This window comes from Piliocolobus tephrosceles, chromosome 7 (genome assembly GCF_002776525.5).
Source record: "Piliocolobus tephrosceles isolate RC106 chromosome 7, ASM277652v3, whole genome shotgun sequence".
Classification (NCBI taxonomy): Eukaryota; Metazoa; Chordata; class Mammalia; order Primates; family Cercopithecidae; genus Piliocolobus; species Piliocolobus tephrosceles.
The window spans coordinates 26198375-26220993 of record NC_045440.1 but is presented as its reverse complement, the minus strand read 5'-3'; the positions used below and the strand labels follow the sequence as shown (position 1 = coordinate 26220993).

General features: G+C 47.8%; 1 protein-coding gene across 1 annotated transcript in view; it reads left to right on the top strand.

Annotated features, from left to right (window-relative positions):
* Positions 1–22619, top strand: part of SCARA5 (scavenger receptor class A member 5) — a 124378-nt gene that overhangs the window by 26951 nt on the left and 74808 nt on the right. The window lies entirely within an intron of this gene.

Below are 22619 nucleotides of genomic sequence, written 5' to 3'. Positions count from 1 at the left end.
TTCAAAGAAGTCAGTTCCCGCCTTTCTTAATGGAGATAGGTAGGACTGGACACAAGTAAGGCTGAGGGATCAGTTTATTTCCACCCGACATGTCTCACGTGAGTACCTGCCTTGCAGCAGGCTCCATGCTAAGATTAGGGGCACAGCTAAATAGGACCCAGGGGCTTTCTCAAGGAGCTTCCAACCCAGGAACCAAGACAGGGTCATGCAGATAGAGCCCCGCCTCAAGGCAGAATGCAGCGGGCACTGTGATGGGATGTAGCCCAATGTGATGGTGACAGAGCAGGCACATATAGGGAGGTGCGGCTGCTGCATGGAGCAGGTGGAGATGGTGGGAGCGAGGCTGCTGGCCAGGCCAAGCTGACTTGGAGCACTGAGGGAGGGGACCTTGGGTGAAGCCCAGGGCAGGAATCTGGAGGTCCAGCCCTTACGGATAGATGACCTTTTGCTGGAAATTTAGAGGCAAATGGCCAGGACCTCCCCGGTCTTGACTCACTTTCTGTCAAGTGAAACTAGTCACTTGGATGTTGTAATGGGGTGTTCAATGCTGCCTGCGCCTTCAGGTTTCCACACTCAGGGCAAAGACATTGGGGTGGAGTCTGTCCCCCCAATGAGCAACCTGAGGGGTGGCCAACAGCAACAACAAGAGAACCTCATGAGTCATCCCTGGGACTAGAGGACAGGGGCCAGCAGGGTCCCTTGCAGGCCAAGTGGGCCAGAGGAGGATTTGAACATGTTCTCAGGCTGCTTGGTGAGAGCTTGGGATCTCGGTTTTGTGGGTTTGGCTGCCAGGACCATAACAAAATTCTGGAATGTTTAGGAAGCATTCCAGCCCAACAGGAAACCAGAACAGGAACTTTTAGGTGACAGATGCAGAAAAGCTCTGCAGAACAGGAACTTTTAGGTGACAGATGGGGGTCTGGAGGAGAGGGACCAGATTGTTGGGGGGGTCTGGGGCCAGCCTCTGGAGGTCCTGGAAGGGCATCATCTCTTGGGGAAGAGAAGACTTGCAGCGGAGTGACGGTTCTCTTCTGGTGTCTGGATGGCTGCCGTGTGGAAAGGGTAGACATGCTCTATGTGACCCCAGAAGGCAGAGCTAGGACCAATGGGTGGATGTTATTAGGAGACAGATTTCCATTCAAAATAAAGGACAGTTGGCTAACAAGTAGTGCTGTCCAGTATGATGAAAAAAAGGCTTTCTCCTGGCTTGGAGATTGGATGAGGTTTATAATGATGTCCTGGAAGCTTCAGAAAGGAGGGTGGAACATGGTTTCCCAATCTAATAAAAATGTTGCCATACCTCAATTGTTCCAGAATTTCTCTGATCATTATGATTATCTTTGAACCTGAAGTTTCTGGATGCCACATTGCCTGTGTTGAACAAAAATTTGGGGTGGATTGGGACAGAGCTGGTGCAACAGTGTCATACCTGATCTCTTGGCCCTGGGTGTGTGGCCGCTGTTACCTCCCCAGATTCTTGTCTGGAGAATCATGTTGGCCTCTGGGGGAGGTTTGGTGAGGGTGGCATAGGAAGGGGACTTGGCAAGGTGGTGGACAAGTCTGAAGTTCTTTAAGGAGGCTCTGTCTGATCTTAGAGAGATTTCTTTAGATTGCCTGATTGAAGACCTCAGTGATGCTCCTTCTCAGAGATACCAAAATCAGGGGTGTGGGGAGATCCACGGTCCAGTGTGAAGAAGAGCTTGCCTGGCCTTCTGTTGGGTGACCTGCCATGGGAGAGGGCTTCTCTTTCTTGGGTAGAACTCACTATCTGTGCCCAGAGAGGTCACCTTGCACAGGAGATCCATTTAAATCATTCTTAAAACCTCCTTGTCAATGCAAATCTCATAGCTCCTACAACTGGATGACAAAATTATCCACTGCAACCTAGCGCCATATCTGAATACTGGATTGGCAACATCTCAGCGTGCAAATGCTTACTCTTACTGTTTCCCACTATGACAAATTTGTAGTCAAACTACACCAAATATGAGTCTTATAAGCCCCATATAGGACTTCTCTCAATTCATCTTCTTGCCCAAATATTGAAAGTAAAAGACAAACATGTGCCTCACATTTATGCATTATCTAAGTTTACCTGTTTGAAGGTTAATCCAACCATCACCCAAATTATTCTATCAATTGGATTCTGCCTACCATCCAACCTGACCAGTGTCCTCCTGGGAGCTTTACTCCGATAATCCCATGCTGTCACTGGGTTCTGTTCCCTCAGCTCACAGCCTTTCATCATCTCCCAAAGAGACAGCAAGAGACTCCTCCTACCCCCAGTTCCTCTAAGCTTTCCTATCTCTGCAACATATTTTGATTATTACCTTGGTTGATGGTTCCCTATTATGTTTTTATTCTGTTCCCAATTCATTTCTGGACAATACAATCAGGTTTAAGTTTATGAACTAAAGAATTGAGATTGCCTGGTCATGTGGCCAGGGGGTCCTCAATCCAGCACTTCAGGCAAGATGTCCTTTGCGATGGAATTAAAGAGTCGGAGAGAGTTCAGTCTTATCCATGACTCTTCTGGGCAGTCACTGTGGTGACTGGGTGTGTTCATTAGGAACCATCTCTTCTTCTCTTTCCTATGACAGTTCCGTAGATAAGTCTGAATTCTCACTATGGAAATGAAACAGCAGAAAGAGGAAGTGAAAAGATCTGGGATTCAAATGTGGGGTGAGGCTGTAGCATCGCAGCAATGTAGCAAGACCACTGGTCTACAGGGAGAGTCCCTGGGGAGATATGGACTCCTCCTGCACCTTAATTTAGTTATTTTCTAACAGCACCAGTCGGTCATTGTCATCAGCATCCTCAACAAGCATTGAATTTGTGCTTGAGTCTTCAGTGGGTGCAGGGCAAAGGGATAAGCCCTAGGAATAAAATGTCATGAGATGTAGTCCCTGCACAGGAGGGTTTAAAATCATAAACACATACACCCACTGTAGGGCAATGTGATGTAGTTTCTACTGTTGCCAAATTATACAAAGGAGAGCCCAATCCCTGAGGGCTGGAATGGTTGGGGAAGGCCTGGGCCTGGGGAGAGTTATCCACCTGGCTTGGAACAGAGTATCCCTTTTTTGGATCACCTTGTTTCAAGCAAGTCTGTCCCTGGACTTTGCAGGAAAGAGTAATATACTCAGAGCCCATGTCCATCTACACTGTAGCTTCCTGATTCTATCACGCATCTTGGGAATAGGAGCACAATGCCATCATCCTTTATTGGGACACTTTGTCAGAAACAATCCTGTGAAATTTCATCCCTTGTGCTTATTGTAAAAATGATGTTGAGGATGTTATTTCTTGCATTACACAATGCTGTCCTCAGAGGATGCATGCACCAATTATTTTCTGTCTCAGTCACAGAAGGAGTTATATGTTCCTTGAGGAATTTGTTTTCAGCTTATGGAGACTGTGAATCTGAAAGTCTTTAAAATTACTTTCAAGGAGGTAATTAACACAAACTTAAGAGTCAGCTGTCATCCCTTGTATGGTGATATGTGAATTTGAAGGTCATTAAAACAAAAGCCTGGGGACAGAATTGTGGTCCACCCGCAGCAAGTGTAGAGACTTTAAGGAAAGCATTTTTGTGTTAGTCTCATTCCTGGCTTCATTCGGGGTCTCTCTGCTTGATCTTCTTTATCTGGATCTCATCTACTTTCATCTTAGTATAGTTAATGTATCCTTGTGAATTGCCTTAATTCTTTATGGAACAAGGAAGGGTGTTATGTACAGTTTTAACTTTACAAAATTTCTGCCTTTTCTATTTGATTCTTCAAATGTGTGATGTTTTTAATATGTCAATGAATGACAGAGACCAGGGAATCTAGAAAATATTTGTAGAAAAAAAAAAAGATGAGTATTTCAGTTTTACCAAGTACCTAATTGAGATGAATATGGAATTGCTACCCAGGGACATTTAGCTAGTAGAAGTGGCAGGTGTGTGATTAACTATATTAATACATATCTAGCATGTTATGTACTGCATTGACATCAGAGCATTTAAGAAGAATATTGAGACAGGCAGGACCATGTAGGCTTCATGCTGGTTACAAGTAGGGACTTTGGAGCCAGCCTGTCTGAGCTGGAACCCTGGCTTCTCTATCACCAGCTATGAGACATTGGCTGAGGCACTTGGCCAAGAGCTTCCTTCTCTGAAAATGGGGGAAATCAGTGTACTCCCTATATTAGTCTGTTTTGCATTGCTACAAAGGAATGCCTAAGATGGGATAACTTATAAAGAAAAGAGGTTTATTTGGCTCACAGTTTTGCAGGCCATACAAGCATGGTACCAGCATCTCCTTGGTCTCTGGTAAGGCCTCAGGAAGCTTCCAGTCATGGCAGAAGACAAATGGGGAGTAGACATGTCACGTGGCGAGAGAGAGAAAGGGGGTGGTCCATCCTCTTTAAACAACCAGCTCTCCCATGAACTAATGGAGCAAGATCTCACTCATAACCATGAGGGGGATGCCAAGACATTCATGAGGGATCCACCCCCATGGTCCAAAGACCTCCCACTAGGCCCACCTCCAACACTGGGAATCCGATTTCCACATGAGATTTGGAGTAGTAGCTATTGTTATTGTTACTGCTGGCACTAGTATTACCACTATTATAGCATCATCACTCTTACTTTTTCTTTGTTTTCTTTGCAGTCAATTAACCTTGATAGCATAACCTGGGGTTTAGCCCCAGGTTATCTGTGAATGCTCTGTAACCTTGGAAACATCACTTTGCTGTCTGAATTGGGAGTTTACCCATTTGTAAAGTGAGGAAATTGGGCAAGATGGTGGTCTCAAACGTTTTTTACCACGACCTACACAACCAGTACACACATATAAGCATAGCTGAGATAATACTTACATTTGTAATGCCTTTCTACTCTATTTGCTTTTTTTAAAATGATCACAACTCATTCATTTCGTAATTCATGAATAGGATATAAGCTGTAGTCTGAAAAACAATGGGCTTAAGCCCATTGTTGATACTTCTATTGTTCTCTGTGTCTTTCGAGCATTCTGGGAGTAGCCATATTCTCTTCAGGATATGGACTTTGAGGCCAGACTTCTGGGTTCAAATCCAGGCTGTGCTATGGAATGGCTCTATCATTTTGAGGCAAATAATTTAACCTCCAAGGGACTTGGTTTTTTAATCTATACAATAGGGTGATTGTGGTGCCTTACCCCATGGGGCTATTGTGAGGATTTAATTAAATAATACATGAAAATTAAAAATCTCGGCCGGGCGTGGTGGCTCACGCCTGTAATCCCAGCACTTTGGGAGGCCGAGGTGGGCGGATCACAAGGTCAGGAGATCGAGACCACAGTGAAACCCCGTCTCTACTAAAAATACAAAAAATTAGCCGGGCGCGGTGGCGGGCACCTGTAGTCCCAGCTACTCAGGAGGCTGAGGCAGGAGAATGGCGTGAACCCAGGAGGTGGAGCTTGCAGTGAGCCGAGATCGCGCCACTACCCTCCAGCCAGGGGGACAGAGCGAGACTCCGTCTCAAAAAAGAAAAAAAAGAAAAAGAAAATTAAAACTCTCTTAGTGCCCGGCACATAAGTACTCAGTAGGCTGGGGACAGTGGCTCATGCCTGTAATTGCAGCTCTTGGGAGGCTGAGGCAGGATTGCTTGAGCCTAAAAGTTTGAGATGAGTTTGGGCAACATAGTGAGACCTCATCTCTACAAATAATTAAAAAATGAGCCAGGTATAGTGATATATACCTGTAGTTCCAGCTACTCAGGAGGCTGAGGGAGGAGGATCACTTGAGCCCAGGAGTTCAAGGTTGCAGTGAGCCATGATTGCATCATTGCACTCCAGCCTCGGTAACAGTGAGATCCTGTCTTTAAAAAAAAAAAAGTGCTCCAGAAATATTTGATGATATTATTCCCACAATCAGAGACAGTTTGCTTTCAGAATAGCAACGGATTAGAGACCTACTTGTTTAGCCTGAGCACCCAGTAACTTTGTCTATAAACAGAACTGGGCTCAGTGCAGTACGTGTCCATATGCACGTGTTTCCAATAAACACGCAGGGAAGCCTGGAGACATTGTTGGAGAGGTCCTTGAGGTACCGTGACAGCACAGGGCTCAGTAAGCCAAGAAACAGGAACAGAACAGCATTTCCAGGATTGTAGCTCTTTAGGGGAGGGAACGATGGAGCCAGCAACGGCCCCACCCATGACCCTGAGATGCTTAGCTTCAGTGGGTGTCTCCTACAACCTCCCCCGCGACTTCCCAGACAGACACGGTGTTGTGCTTTTCCCAAAAAACAATTGCGAGTCACAGAAACCTCTTCCTTATCCTCCTTGACTTTCCCACACAGTTTCTAGTTCTTCTTGCAGGAACGAATCATAACAAGGTGTTCTCCTCATCCTCATGATTGCTCATCAGCGAGTTGGAAACACCAAGGAAAGCAAACCCAGTTCCTCCACCCTTGTGACTTTGTGCCCCGGTCTTCACACTTGCCATGCTGTATTGCAATGATTGGTTTCTGTGCCGGCTCTCCTCCTAGTCAAGGAGAGCTCTTTCATGATAGGGCACGGTACCTTGTTCACCGCTGTCCTCCCACTGTCTACCATCATGTGCTGCATATAGCAGGTACTCAATTAATAGAAGGACTAAACTGAATGCCTCAACAGAATGGCCATCCTCCCAACAGGCTCCAAGTGTGAGTCGTCAACAGAATTAGACACCACTCCTGGGGTGGCCTAGCCAAGGGGGAGTGTGCCAGGCTGTCACCATGGATGCTGATATTAGCTTAAATTCTCATGAGGCTTTCTTTCTTTTCCTTTTTTTTTTTTTTTTTTTTGACAGAGTCTGGCTCTGTTGCCCAGGCTGGAGTGCAATGGTGTGATCTTGGCTCACTGCAAGCTCTGCCTCCCGGGTTCACACCATTCTCCTGCCTCAGCCTCCCGAGTGGCTGGGACTACAGATGCCCACCACCATGCCCGGCTAATTTTTTTGTATTTTTAGTAGAGACAGGGTTTCACTGTGTTAGCCAGGATGGGCTCGATCTCCTGACCTCATGATCTGCCCACCTCAGCCTCCCAAAATGCTGGGATTACAGGCGTGAGCCACCACGCCTGGCCTCTTTTTCTTTTTGAGACGGAGTCTCACTCTGTCACCCAGGCTGGTGTGCAGTGGCACAATCTCGGCTCACTGCAACCTCTGCCTCCCGGGTTCAAGAGATTCTCCTGACTCAGCCTCCCGAGTAGCTGGTATTACAGGTGCCCGCCACTAAGCCCAGCTAATTTTTGTATTTTTAGTAGAGATGGGATTTTGTCATGTTGACCAGGCTGGTCTTAAACTCCTGGCCTCAAGTGATCTGCCTGCCTCGGCCTCCCGAAGTGCTGGGATTGCAGGCGTGAGCCTCTGCGCCCAGCCTCTCATGAGACTTTCTAGTGAGACTCTTAATAATACAGGACCCTATATCCAAATGATAGAATACCATGCAGCCCTCAACGATCAGGTCAGATCTCCTCCTCACCCAACTCCAGATCTCTTTCAAAGGAAACCATTGCCTAGTAGGGGCTCCCCCATTGCATGTCAGTGTCACTGGCTTTGTTGGTCGTGTTGCTTCAAGTTAAAGGCAGATCTTGTCAGTGATCCCAGTTAGATGTCAGCACACTGGTTTCTGCCAGGTATTGCAGTCTGTTGGATCTGTTTGGCTCTGGACTTGGACATCTGTCATTTATTTTTACCAATCAGCCTGTGCCATCAATCATGTTGGAGCCAGTGTCCCAATTATGTCCCTATAGTCCCCATTCCGTAGCCTGCTGCCACGCGTGCAGTTCCTCAGAGGACATGACCAAGGGCCTGCCAGCCCATGCACGCATTTCACCCCTTGTGTCCTGGGAGGTGAGTCAGGGTCATTTGAAGTCCCCCCAGCCTCTTCCTTAGACTCAGACCGCGCACACCTGAGCAGGTTACTGCACTTTCCCTGCACCTACCTCAGCTCTGTTGGGCTGCCCTAGGCATCAGAGCTTCTCCTGCAGAACGTACCTCTAACTCACCTCAGACCCCGGAGGAGGAGGAGGAGAAGGGATCAAGAGCCAGTTGATGCCGTGAGTTCCCCATGGAAGATTCCACTGCCCAGGGTGATACCTCTGACCATGCCTGAGCCGGGTAGAAGCTGGGGGCACAGACAGCTGAAACACTGCCTGCAAATCTGACAAGTACTCCCTGTTCTCTGGAGCTTTAGCCAAAGCCCTACCTACAGCACTCAGAACACTGAAAAGCACCCATCCCTCAGCTCCATTCCGCTGCAATCCTTCAAGGCAAAGAGCCAAATCCAGCCACCACCTGTTTTTATAAAGTTTTACTGGAACACAGACGTGCTCATCCATTTATGTAATGCCTGGCTGCTTTCGTGCTGCAATAGCAGGGCTCAGTAGTCGGTGTGCCTGCAGAGCCTCAAATAGTTACTACCTGGCCCTGCACAAGAAAACCATTTGCCAACCCCATGCTAAGCTTCACTGATCACTAATTAGCCCTTTAATCCTTCTTCCCTGGATTGCAAGTTATAGTTCTCAGAGATTTTTGCATACATTGTGTCATCTAATTCTTATAACAATCCTAAGGAATTCAGAAAATAGCTCAGTTTATAAATGAGGAAACTGAGACTTAGATGCATTGCCTGCTCTGGCCCACGGCCCCACAGCTGGGGAATGGGCGCCTGGACTGCAGCCGGGAATGGCGTGAATTCAGGGCTTCTCCTGGTCTGAGGCAGAATCTAACACCCAATGGTGAAGTGCATGGCACCGGAGTCAGACTGCCAGGGTACAAACCATGACTTTGCCAATTGCTACGTGACTTCAGGCAAATTTTTGAACCTACCTGATCCTTAATGTCCTCATCTGTCCAGCAGAGCCGAAGGGATTACTCCGCCCACCTCGAAGTGTCGTGGTGAGGATGAAATTAATTCATCCGTGTTAACCACCTGGAACAGTGTTCAGCAGGTGGGATGTATCATTGGTGTTTGTTAAGTGATTTATAAACGGGTGTAAGTGCCACAGACTGCACAGTAATCCAGCTTCATTTCACCACGCCGTACAAGAATATCAAGAGAAACGTGTCAAGTGCTTTGATATCTATTCCAGGAGCCAGGATTGGAGGAAACTTGAGAGTCGTCATACAGCGACCAGCCCTTGCTAAGAAAAGGAGCTTTTCTATTTAAGCAAAAAGGGAACGGGAGTGGTCTTGAGTCCACCCCTCACTTTCTTCTGCAGCTTTGCACCTCCCTGTCCGTGGCTCGGCCTCTGTGCCTCCTAAACCCACCTCTCCTCTTGCTTCCTGGAACTATCTTCTGCTGGGTGTGCCCAGAGCTACCAGGCAGATTTTGCCATTCACCGGGGGCTTTGAATTTGGTCTGGGATGGAAGCCGAGCAACTAATGAGCTCCTATCCTCCACCCTTTTGGAGAGAAATTATAAGTTCTGGGAATTTCTGTGACAGTCCTGCAGGCGTCGTGTCTTGGCTGACCTCGCCCAAGGCTTGGGGCCCTCTCCCATCAAATCCCAAACAACAAACACTTACCAGGTGCCAACAATGAGCCTGGTGCTGATTGAGACACAGGGAGATGGGAAGAGAAATAAAGAGAGGCCCCTGCTGTGAGGACCATACTGACTGGCAGAGCAGATATGCATAAAATATGCTATCAAGCACAGGGCAGATCAGAAGCTTGAGAACTAGGGAAACCTGAGGTCAAGTATTTGATCATTTACGAGCTGTGATCTGGGGAAATTGTTTCAGCCTCTCTGGACCTCATTTTTAAAAACCAGTAAAATGGGGATAGTAATGAGTAATCATCAGTATGATGAAAACTCAGTGAGATAACACATGAAGTGCTTTTGCACAATGCCTGGCTTATACTAGGGCCTCAATAACCATTTCCCTGTAAATCTCAGAATAGAGGTTTCTGAGAAGTCCCAGTTTAATTCAGGGAAGCAGTCATAGGTGTCCTTTGCTGCCCATCTCTACCTGCTTTACTTGTAAATCTCAGGCCCTGTCCCTCTTCTCTCCTTTTATATATGCATATATATTATTATGGATTCGAGGATGTGTGTACAGATTTGTTACATGGGTATATTCCATAATGGTGTGATGTGACTTCTAGTGCAAATAGTATCACTCAAGTACTGAACATTGCACCCTATAGGTAGTTTTCCAACCCTTACCCTCCTCCTCTTCTCTTTAACTGAACTGTCTTTCTAGTGACTGCCATCAACTTCCATCAGATTCCGTCTGTCTTCGCCTGAATTCCACCTTCTTGTGGCCTCCCCACTTGGTTATTTAACAAACACCATCTCAAACCCAATGTGTGATCAGAAGTCTTGACTTTTCTCTCCCAAACTTGCTTCTCCTCCAGTCCTTTCCATCTCTGTAAATGACACCATGATCTACCTGAAACCAGGGCATGCTGCCAGCTGTATTTCACCTGCCCACCATGTTCATGCATCAGAAGCCCTGATGAGCTCCCAGCACCCTGACCTGCACCCCTCCAGTCGTCGACACCTAGAGTTACCAATGTTAGCCAATAAAAATACAGGAGCCCAGTAATTTGAATTTTAGATAAGTAATGGGTAATTTTCTAGAATAAGTAGGTACCAAATACTTGGTGTAAGTGCCCAGGAGGGAAGAGGGGGAGGCAGAAGGGCTCTCACATTCCTGTCCAGTCTCCAGTCTTCAGGAGGTGGAGGGTGGAATGGTGGGCAGTGGCCCTCCCTAGTCTGTCTCCGGTTTTAGCAGAGCCTGCTGGCCCCTCGCTGGAACCTCCAGACAGATGGTGTATTTGGTTTTGCTAGGATAATGTTCAGCTTCACCCCATGCTTCCAGCTCAGAGACAGAAATCCCAAATCTTCCTTTGCCCATGTGGCCTTCCTGTGTGCAGCCCAGAGTGGTCTGGCAGCTGGCAGCATCCCTGGGAGCTTGCCTTTCTCTGCGCTCCTTCTAGAGAACCTCATATTCTCTGAGACCCTTTTTGGAGCAATCCAAGGGATGCATGGAACTGGGGGTAGGATGGCCCCTTGTTCTGTTCCTGTCTCGCCCTGCTGGGAAACCCTGGAAGAGAACCAGCTCTGGGAGCATGAGAGGACCTCTCCCAAAGTCCCTCGCTGTGTTTCTGTCTGGCAAGAGTTCTAATCCGAGCTCAGCTGTCAGCCGAGGAGGTGCCAGTGACACTTGTCACAGGGATCCCCATCTCTGGGGGGGTCTCTGGAACCCCTGGATGAACATGGGGTGGGCAGTGACAATGATGTCAGAAGTGCCTTGTAGGACGCTAAGGTGCCACTTCTGAGAGTGGGAAGCGGCGGATCCTACAGAGTCCCCACTATGCTGAGTCACACTGGATGGAGTCCTTCTGCAAAGCACTTTGTTTCTCCTGCTTGTTGTCAAAAACAGAGTCTGGCCCGCTGTCTTCTGTGAGACATTTTCAGTCTATTGTCTGCCAGAGTTTTGGAAAAATGGTATCTTTCCGGAAAGAGTCAAGGAAAGAAAGGCATTGCTTATTTACCAATTAACACTTGTCCCCTGACCATTGGCTGCGGCCATTTAGCACATCTAAACAAGCCAGTTCCTTGAGGAAGTCAATGACCTTTCAGGATCTATAAAAGTGGTTTATATGCTTTGACTCAGAAATCCTCTTCTATTTGTCTCCAGGAAATGAGTACAAAGAAAGAAAATGGCATATGTATAAAACTCAACCACATTCTTCATAATCACTCAAAGCTGGAAAGAACCTAAGTGTGCAGTCTTAGAGGGTTGTTTAACTAAAAGACAGTTAACACAAAGGAGTATTATGCAGCCATTTCAAATGATAGCTATGACATACGTGAGAGGGCGTTTATGAAATTGCGTTAAGGGAAAAAAGAAAGAGCACCCCTTGGTGTGTATACACTGTGAATGCTGTTATGCAAACAAACACATATTACAAAAGGGCAAAGGATGGAGGGGAATTTGGAGAAATGAAAACTGGCGGGGTGGAAGGCTTACTGGTACCCATTCTTTCAATTCCCTCAATGTTGTTGGGGGTTCTTCATAAGACCACCCTTTTAAAAGGCCACAGGAATCTTCTGTCGCCCCGAGAACACAGCCCCCAGCATGGTGTTGACTGCCCTGGTGGAGGGGCCAGCCGGCCTCTTCTAGTCTTTTCCTGGTTTCAGGTCCCTGACAGCAGAGGGTCCTGGTGTCTGGGAAGAGCCAGGGACAGAAGCTGGGTAAGTGCCCCGAGGACACAAGCAAAGGAGAGGCAGGGTGACGATACAGTCAGAGCTGGGGACGATGAGTTCTGCCCTCAGCTTTGTAAATGGGATGGAGGCCCAGGGAAGGCAAGCGTCCTGCTCAGGGTGGCAGAGCGGGACCCGCATCGGAGGCTCCAATTCCCCAGGAATCCCTGCTTCCCTCCTCTGGGGTCCCAGCTGCTCCTCAGATGCAGACCCAGACTTTCTGGAGCCCCCCTGGGCTCTCGACGACTACTGCTTAGCTTTGCCAATTAAAACAAAAAAAAAGAAAATCTTCAACCTTCTTTGGGTGTAAACTCATTATTCAGATGCTCCAAATTTCCCCTCACAATGTTTTTTCTAAGGTGACTCCCCCAGTGGGCCCGACCCTCCTTCCCGTCAGGGGCACACCCCAGGGTTTTGATCTGAGTCTCGGAGCTTGCGTCTGCCTTTGGGCTTCTTCACACATCTCATGCATGTTCTCATAACTCTGAGTCCTCATTTCTATGTGTGCCAGCAACTGCCGTCTAGAGAGCTCCACGTGAAGGGCACTGGGGACTTTCAATTCAATAGGCCCAAACCCACACTTACTGTCCCCTCTCATCGCAGCCTCCCTTCTTTCTCCCTTCAATTAATAACATAACCGTCTAAGGTATAAGATCCACTTTATGGAGTCACCATCATTGTTTAAACTGAATCTCCACTGTCGTACCCTCGACCCAGCTCTCTACCTGAGGGGCTGGACAGAGCAGTGGGTCAATGAAAATCCACAGCTGGCAAGTGCAGGAGATGTAGGACTGCTCGTTAGCTGGGGCCCCAGTGAGTGGCCCACCGCATCCTCCGTGGGCAGAAAGAGCAAAGGGCTCCCGCAGCAGACCCACCCATGCCTCTGGGCTTCGGACTCTCAAGAAGGCCTGAGAGGCCACTTTTCCTGATCTTTTGAGAGCTTCCTTGTTTCTTCAATGTCCTGGCCCCCTGGGTTCCCTCGTGCTCCCATCCCATGACTTCCTCTTAGCCTTTAGCCCCGGTTGTCAGCCTTCGGGCTGTCTGCTTTCCCTCTGAATTGGGCTGTAGGAAGAGAGCAAGGATGCAGAGCAGCCCTCCCCAGCTTTGCTTCAGGGTCTGACATCCACATGCATCTGACGTTTATCCTGCAAAAGTGACCTGCTCTAAGCAATACCCCGTGCACTCTTGTGATAAAAAAGCGTTCCTGTCTCTCTTTCTCTTTGTGGCTTTTGACAAAAGGCTCCCTTCTGTTATCCTGGCTTGGCCCGTGCTTGGTTCCAAAAGGAACTGGGTATGTGTTATGACCAGAAAAGGGGTGAAGAGAGGGTGGGAAAAAAATCCACTCTGTCTCACAGTGTTTCACTACAACAAATAATGCTCGCACATAATCCATTGTCCGTATGGCCAATGATTTCCTTAGGATAGGTCCCTACTGGGGATATTGCTGTCAAAGTTGGGTGTATGTTTAAGGGTTAATGGAAAGACTGCACCAATTTGCAGGGAATGACAGAATTTTTCATTATTCTGCCTCTCTGCATGGTTTGTCACTCTCAGGCCCCCAGGAAGGTCTTGCTGGCTGTGAGGAGCGAAGAGTACAGGGCTAAGGGAAGTAGCTCTGCAGGGTCTGCAGCCTGTGCCCCCTGGGCAATGGCAGCAAAGGCAGAAAGCCCCCTGATCAGTCCCTGTGCAAGGACTTGGTCCATAAAGACTGAGATCTCCACCCCAACCCTTGATCTCCAAGTGCCAGATGTTCAGAAAGCAACTGCCCAGCTGTGTCCATCTCCTAGGACTGCTCAAAATACCTCAAACCGGGTGGCTTTAAGAAACAATTTATTTTCTCACACAGGCTGGAAGTCCAAAATCAAGCCACGATCAAAGGCTACACTCCCTCTGGAGGCTGTGGAAAAAGATCCTTCTTCACCTCTTCCAGCTTCTGAGGGTGCCAGCCACCCCTGTGTTTCTTGGCTTGCAGGCGCATTGCTAAAATCTGCGCTCCCATTGACACCCAGCCTTCTTCCCTACATGTCTGTGTCCAGATCTCCCTCTTCTTCTAAGGACACTAATCATACTGGGTTTAGGACCACCCCAACCCAATCCAACCTCATCTTAGTTTGATTACACCTGCCAAGAGTTTATTTCCAAATAGATTCTGGGTGGACATGAGTTTGCAGGGGACACTATCCTGCAAAGTGACCTGCTCTAAGCAACGCCCTGTGCACTCAGGGCCAAGAGAGCACGTCACTTGGAGCTCACATGTCCCTCCTTCTGGGTCATGCTCTGAGGACCTGGGACTGGAATTCCCTGGTGTATCTGAGTTCACTTGAAGTCATTCCCAGTGAAAAATGTGGAAAGGAAGAAGGCATTCTAGGCCTCCTCTTCTCCAGCGATGTCTCAGGGAACCTCCCTTGCATGAGGAAGAGGAAGAGGAAGGATTTGGCTTCCTCCTCCAGGTACAGGAGGCACATTCCCTGGCGTGGAACATGCTTGCAATTTTAGGTGGGCCTCTGCCTTCCGCCTTACCGTGTGGCCGTGGGCAGTCGCTGATGGCACCGTGCAGGATGGGACGGGTCTCCGCACCCGAGGTCCATCCTCAGTCTCCTGACCCCGGCACTGCCACGGGCTGTGTGACCTTGAGCAGGAGGCCTTGCCCCTGTGAGCCTCAGGGGCCTGACCACTTGACACATCAATGGTCACCGGTCATTCGCTGGTCACCAAGAAAACCCATGTCTACTTTGGGGCTCTTTAGAGGTTCTGTTGGGGGCTCTGTGTTGAGAATTTCTGGGCTGGACCTTCAGAGCTCCACTGGCACCGGTCAGTTCTTGGACCTCAGGAGGAACCATGGCTCTGGCTCTGGCTCCCACAGTGCTTTCCTGCTGCACTCTTGTCCTGCTCAGGCATTGACACCGGTTTTCTGTGTCTGACTCCACACTAAACTGTGACCTTTCTGGGGACAGATATGTGAATCCCTCTGTATCATTCACTAGCCTAAATTTTAGAATTACATGGACTTGCTTTTCAATCCCATTCTGCTCTTTTTAAAAATGCCATGACTTGGGGCAAATTTCTAAACCTCTTTGAGCACCAGTTTTCTTATCTGTAAAGTGGGGATCCTAAGGCCATCCTGAGTAACATGGCAACCCTTAGACCAGATGATGTATAAAGTACCCACCGTTCCTCTTGGGAAGGGGTGAGTCCCAGTGTTTGGTAATACAACAGCGGTTATTGGTGAGGTCTATGGAATAATGGCTTAGTCCACACTGACCTTTTTTTTTTTTCCTTCTCCATAAAGCTGAGTGCTGAAATAGGAGTTTTGTCACAGAGCTCGTTCTGATCAGTTGAGTGGGTACAAAGGTGCCGTATGTTAATGTACACTCAAGGAAAACGCTGGCACTGGATTCCCAGGCATTGCTAAGTGTCTCAGTTAGTGTCAATTAGTGTCATGCCCAAGCACGGGCATAAGGCCTGTGTGGTAAGGGTCTGCTCAAGGATGGAATTGGGGGTGTGTATGGGGTGGGGGTCTGGCCCAGATTCCAGGTAGTCTTGCATATTCTTGACAACCCCGAGGTCTAGCTTGCGTCAAAGCACAGACATAGGCGGTTTAATGGTAAAGAGCGTGTGGGTGTCCCTGCCTCAGCCCCTGGTGCTGGCATGCCGTTGGCAAGAAGATGTGCTAGACTGCTTCCCCTCCTTGGTGGCTCTGCACCTCCCCTGGCTGCAAGGACTCACTCCCTGGTGGCCAGTGGGTGGCATTCCCCCAGCGTTTCCAGGCTCTCAGCCCCTTTCTCACCACAAGGAGCCACGGTGGGCTGGCCACGTTACTGCGCCTCCCTGGGTCTCTGCTCAGGCCCTGGTGGACCTGCCCAAGGCCAGCCTGCTTGTTCATGCTTGGCAGCGCCGTCAGCAAGGCCAGCTTAGTCCAGCTCCAGAACCTTCTGCAATAGCCCTTCTTTCTGTGGGTGGGCAGTGGTTCCCCTTAGGTCCCACCCCACTGCAACCCGCAGGGCCTGTTCGGGAGCCAGACCCATATCCCTGGCCCCTTGTGCACCGGGGCAGGCTGTAGGGGAGGACTCAGACCTGAGACCCTGCCAGGCAGGGGCTTTTCCCATCTGGCTTCGGGTACCGTGGGCGTGAGTTTCCACGGGGAAAAACCCTCTTGCTGGGATGCGGTCGAGGTGGAAGGAGGATGGGAGGTGAGTCAGGCACTGCTGCTGCTCTCCACTCTGCCTGTCCTGCTTCCAGGCTGAGTTATGCGGCAACAGTGGCCCGATTCCTGAGTTGCTCAATCCATAGTGTCCTAAAGACCCCCATGCTCCCACATGGTAGCTGCCAACCTCACCCAACGCCACCCTTTCAGTTACAGTAGTAATCATATTTCCTATCCAATAGGTTACTTGAGCCTCACCCACTGAGGGAGAGACACCATTATCCCCATTCACAGATGAGAAGACTGAGGTCCAACGAGGTTGATAGTTCTCATAGGAGAAAATAAATAGGTGCTGATTAAATTTAAAGGGCACTGGTGGTTAAGGTCAAAGCTGGGCTGACTCTGGTTTCCTAGTCAAGAGCTCGGTCTCACTAATCCCTGCTGTCCCCCTATGATTGCCACCTGGCTCCTACCGAGGGAATACAGATTAGCTAGAAAGCCGAGCTCTGAGTCAGGTGGGCTCTGCTCATGTGTGATCAAGACAGGCCTGGGCCTCAGGTCCCCTGAAGCTCACTATTCTGTCCACCACTCCACCAGCCTCTGAGCAAGAAGTAAATAGGGAAACTGAGGCACCGTGAAGTGAGGGACAAGGAGGATGGCTTCCCACAAAGAATACTAGGACCAAGCCAATTCTGGGTTCCACCCGTTTGTGCTTCGTTCATTCAGCCTGGCCATGTGGGTTTTTATAATATCTGCTTTTACAATATAAACTGTACACACAGATATACACAAATGGCCATAATACCACACTGCAAATTACAAAGCAAAACGCATGAACTCTCAAGGATGGATTTTTAAATTTCCTTGATAAAGCTGGGGCTTATGGAAAAGTGCCCATTCCCCTCTGTAGTCCATTGCTTTCAATTTAACTAGGCATTTGGGGCTGGAATCGTTTTTTTCCTCTCCTTTAGGTCTTGGAGCGAGTCCCACAGCTAGGCTGCCTGCGCTCAGCTGTTTGTTTTTCTTCCTTGGAGAGGGACTGGGGAATGTTAGCCACTAACCCTGTGGGACTGGCCAGTTTGAAGAGCTCTCCAGGTCCCTAGCTGCCCAAACCCCAAACACATGGAACCGGGCCACACCCTTCCACCCAGTGGACAGAAAGGCTGGCCTGGCGGTCCTGACCTGCCGGTGGAACGGCCCAGCCCCAGGTCTTGCTGCCTTTGTATGTGATGGAAGAGAAGATGGGGGAAGGAGAAGGAAGGCTCCAGCTCATGGCTCCCAGCCAGGTCCTGAGACTTCACTTGTGAAAGCTGAGCTGGGGCCTCGCTGCCTCCCTCCCAGTGGGCCCATCTATCTTGTGGCCTTGGGTGGGACCGGCTGAGTCTGAGTAATTGCTTGCCTGGAGCGCCTGCTTGGATGCAGCCAGACCCTCCCTTAAGTCACCACCCTCACCCTGGGGAGGAGGCCTGCGACCCAGCCCAAGGCCAAATCTGTCCTCCACCCCCAACCCCACCCAGCTCCCCTCTTCAGTTACCTTTTAGAATTTTCTTTATTCTGGTGAAATACACAGAACATAATATTTATCATTTTAACCATTTTTAAGTGTAAGTTTCAGTGACATTAAGCATGTTTACATTGCTGTGCAACCATCACCACCATCCACCCGCAGAACTCTTCATATCTCCAAGCTGAAACTGCACCCACTACACATGAACTCCTCATTCCTCTGCCCCTGACAACCCCATTCTACTTTCTGTCTCTATGGATTTGGCTTCTCTTGGGGACCCCATAGCAGTGGAATCAGATAGTGTCTATCAGTCTATCATTTACTTATTTTATTTTTTCGCTCTGTCACCTAGACTGGAGTACAGTGGCATGATCTCGGCTCACTGTAACCTCCGCCTCCCGGGTTCAAGCGATTCTCCTGCCTCAGCCTCCCAAGTAGCTGGGGTCACAGGCATGTGCCACCATGCCTGACTAATTTTTTTTTTTTTTTTAGTAGAGACACAGTTTCACCATGTTCAGGCTGGTCTCAGACTTGGGCCTCCCAAAGTGCTGGGATTACAGGCGTGAGCGTTTATGACTGGTTTGTTTCACTTAGCGTAATGTTCTCAAGGTTCATCCAGGTTGAAGCAGGGGTCAGAATTTCCTTCCTTTGTAAGGCTGAATACTATTTCATTGCTTAGCTAGACCACATTTGGCTTATCTGTCCATCCGTCAGTGGACACTTGGGTTGCTCCCATCTTTCGGCTGCTGTGAACAATACTGCTATGAACATGGGTGTTCAGATATCTGTTCAAGCCCTTGCTTTCAGTTCTTTTAGGCATGCACCCAGAAGTGCAATCTCTTGCCCTTTGGATTTTTAAGCCATTTTGCCCTTGGAAGTCCAACAGAGGCTAGGTGTGGTGGCTCACGCCTGTAATCCCAGCACTTTGGGAGCCTGAGGCACGTGGATCACCTGAGGTCAGGAGTTTGAGACCAGCCTGGCCAACATGGCAAAACTTTGTCTCTACTGAAAATACAAAAAGTAGCTGGACGTGGTAGTGCGTACCAGTAATCCCAGCTACTCGGGAGGCTGAGGTGGGAGAATCAGTTGGACCCGGGAGGCAGAGGTTGCAGTGAGCCAAGGTCGCACCACTGCACTCCAGCCTGGGTGACAGAGCAAGACTCTCTCTCAAAAACAAAAAAAAAAAAAAAAAAGCCCAACAGGATATTCTGACCACCTGGGACCTCTGTTCGCTAGGAGAGACAGAAGAAACTAAAGGAGAACTGTGAAAAAAACCAAAAGCTAAGGGGATCATGAAGTCAGTCATTCTACAGGATCTCAGTTCAACGAGGTTGCTAAAACAGAAATTGGGGAGGGGTGGGTTGTTATTTGAAATGCAGATTCCCAAGACCCACCCCTTCCTAAATCAGGGGGGCATTCTACTCACTGGGATGAAGAGGGCAAAGGAGGCCTCGTCAGATTCTCTCTGGCCCTGGGCACACTTGGTGGTACCTACAATGATCCACAATCCACGGTGCCTGGGGCTCCTGGTCCTACCCTTAGATAGAGCTAAATTAGCCCTGCCTGTCTGGGTTGTCTCTTATAGTCTGTATTAGTTTGCTGAGGCTGCCATAACAAAATACCACAGCCTGCATGGCTTAAACAATAGACGTAGTTACTTTCTCTCAGGAAGGCTGCAAGTCCAAGATCAAGGTGCTGAAAGGGCTGGTTTCCTTTGGGGCCTCTCTCTGTCGGTGGTTGATTGAATTTGAGAATGTGAAACCAGCAAATACAGGAGGTCCAATGAAGGGACCTGTGCATCTGGGGATTTTCTGTGGGGGGTCCTGGAGCCAATCCCCTTCAGCGAAGAAGGCTGCACTCATAATTCCACTCCTCTAAAGTCAGTTGTTTTCACGAATCCTGGTTTTCTTTTAATCCTATGTGTGTATGTGCTTGCTTCCTGTGATAGCATCTGCATTTCCCGCATTGTTACATGACCGACTTCATGGTTGTCATTTTTAGAGCTTCATTAAAGTTCATCTGGTTAACGTACCATGATTTAATTGTTCCTAATTGCTCATCCATGACTTCTCTAGGTTTTCACTGCTACAAATAAGAGAGTGATAAATTTCTCACTGCTCTACAATTTCCCTTCTTGTGGGTTACTTCTTAAATTCCCAGGAGGGAGACTATTTTGCAAAGGATGTGAACATTTTTATGGCTCTTGATACTTTTTGCCAAATTGCCTTCCAAAAATATTTGCACAGTCATCAGCAATGTATAAACACACCAGCGTTCACCACGGTCTTGCCAGCATGATGTAGCACTGTTCCATTACTTTTAGAGATTTCCTTTTCTAAAATTTGCATTTCTTTGATAGCTAATAATCTCATCAAGCTTTCCATACATTTGATTATTAATTGTGTTGTCTCTTAAGGAGACTGGCTGTTTAAGCCTTTTGCCTGGTTACTATGTGAGGTCAAATCAGGCATTTATAAAGTATCTAATACATACTCACTACTATGGGGTGCTATAGGGGGACCAAGGAAGTATAAGACCTGGTTCTTATCTTCCAGAAGGCTATGATTGACACTCACGTCTTTCTTACTTGTTGTTGATTTCTTTGTACCCAGCCTGCTGCTTTGCACAACCTGTATGCTTCGTAAATCTTTGTTTTATGTAGTTAAATCCCCAGATGACATGTTCGTCGTCTTTGTGGTTCACAGAGATCAGCACTCAATTCAAAGTAATGCAGAATCAGAATCCAAAATGAGGCTGAAACCCAGAGAGACAGCTTAAGACATGGTCAATTAATATGGACTCACACAAAGTAGTGCCCCACAAAATGGGGAAGCCACGGGTTGACATCAGTTTTTAAAGCAAGGTTGAGGGTTTGAATTTGGCAGGATGTGGTCTATGAGTCTGTGTGTGACATGCCTGCCACCAGAAGCTACTGTGATCAAAGTTATGTTCGTAGAGAATAAGGGAGGCACCAGTCTTGTTTGGCTGCATGCACGTTAGACAACTCCTCAGTGTTCCTTTTTTTTTTTTTTTTTTTTTCCAATTTACTATTTTTTTTAGATTCTCACTCCCATCACCCAGGCTGGAGTGCAGTGGGCACAATCACGGCTCACTGCAGCCTCTGCTTCCTGAGCTCAGGTGATCCTCCCATCTTAGCCTCCTGAGTAGCTGGGACTACAGGCTTATACCACCACACCTGGCTAATTTTTTGTATTTTTAGTAGAGACAAGGTTTTGCCATGTTGCTCAGGCTGGTCTTGAACTCCTGGGCTCACGTCATCCACCTGCCTCAGTTTCCCAAAGTACTGGGATTACAGGCATAAGCCACAGTGCCTGACCTCAATTATTTATTTATTTATTTACTTTGAGACAGGCTCTCGCTCTGTCACGCAGGCTGGAGTGCAATGGCACAATCTCGGCTCACTGAAACCTCTACCTCCCACGTTCAAATGATTCTCCCACCTCAGCCTCCCAAGTAGCTGTCACCATGCCCAGCTACTTTTTTTTTTTTTTTGTATTTTTACGCAATGGAGTTTCACCATGTTGGCCAGGCTGGTCTCAAATTCCTGACCTCAGGTGATCCATCCCCCTTGGCTTCCCAAAGTGCTAGGATTACAGGTGTGAGCCACCATGCCTGGCCTCAATTTTTTATTTTTTAAAAAGTGTTAAACCTACAGAGAAGTTGGAAGCTATAAAGAGTGCTATATACCCTTCATTTTAACATTGTTAACATTTTATGCCATTTGCGTGTACCTGCTCTCTCTTCCCGCCCCAGTTTGTTATTACCATTTTTAATTTTTGTGGAACCATTTGACAGTGAGTTGTGAACTTCACCCCTAAATATGTTAGTGTGTATTTACAAGAACAAGGACATTGTCTTATATCACCACTATACAATTACTGAATTCAAGAAATCTAATGCTGATTATAAATACAGTATATCATCCATATTTAATTTTCTTCTGTTACTCCAAAAATGTCCTTTATAGCATTTTTAAAACTCCTGATGTAGGATCCAATCCAGAATCATGCATGTGGTTTTCATGGCTCCATAGTCTTTTCTAGATGGGCTCCTTGCCTTTCACTGTATTTCATGACATGGACATTTTAATGAATGCAGGCCAGTTGCTTGCTATCCTGTCCTTTAACTTGGGTTTGTTTAATTGTTTCCCCACAATTGACATAGGTTAAACCTTCTTGGCAGTAACACTTGATAAATCCTTGGAGGAGGCAGATTGTGTCAATTTGTTCCTGTATTGGTAATGGTAAATTTGGTTAAGGTAACTTTGGTCAGAATTATCTACTGTAAAGCTGTCTTTTATTCCCTCTAATTAAGAAGTCATCTGTGGGAGACACTCTGAGGCTGTGTAAATACACTGATTCCCAGCAATCCTTCACTCCATGATTTTAGCATCCACTTACAATTCTTGCCCGAGTCAGTTATTACAAAGGTGGTCATCAAATGTGGCTTTTCTAACCCTCCTCATTGCTGTTTTCCTCTCTCACCACTGCAGTGTAAGGTGGCTGCAGACAGTGGTGTGCTGGTCAGCTCTGATTACATGCATTTTTCCTAACTCTGTATTCAATGATGTCATGTTGGTAGCCTGAAGTCAGTCATAGTGGGATATTTACACTTAAGACATTGGCAAGCGCCACAGCTTAGGCTTCTCCCCAACCCCTTGGAGAACCAGTTGTTAAACATTTATCAGCATACCACTGGATGCATTTAAGCTAAAACACA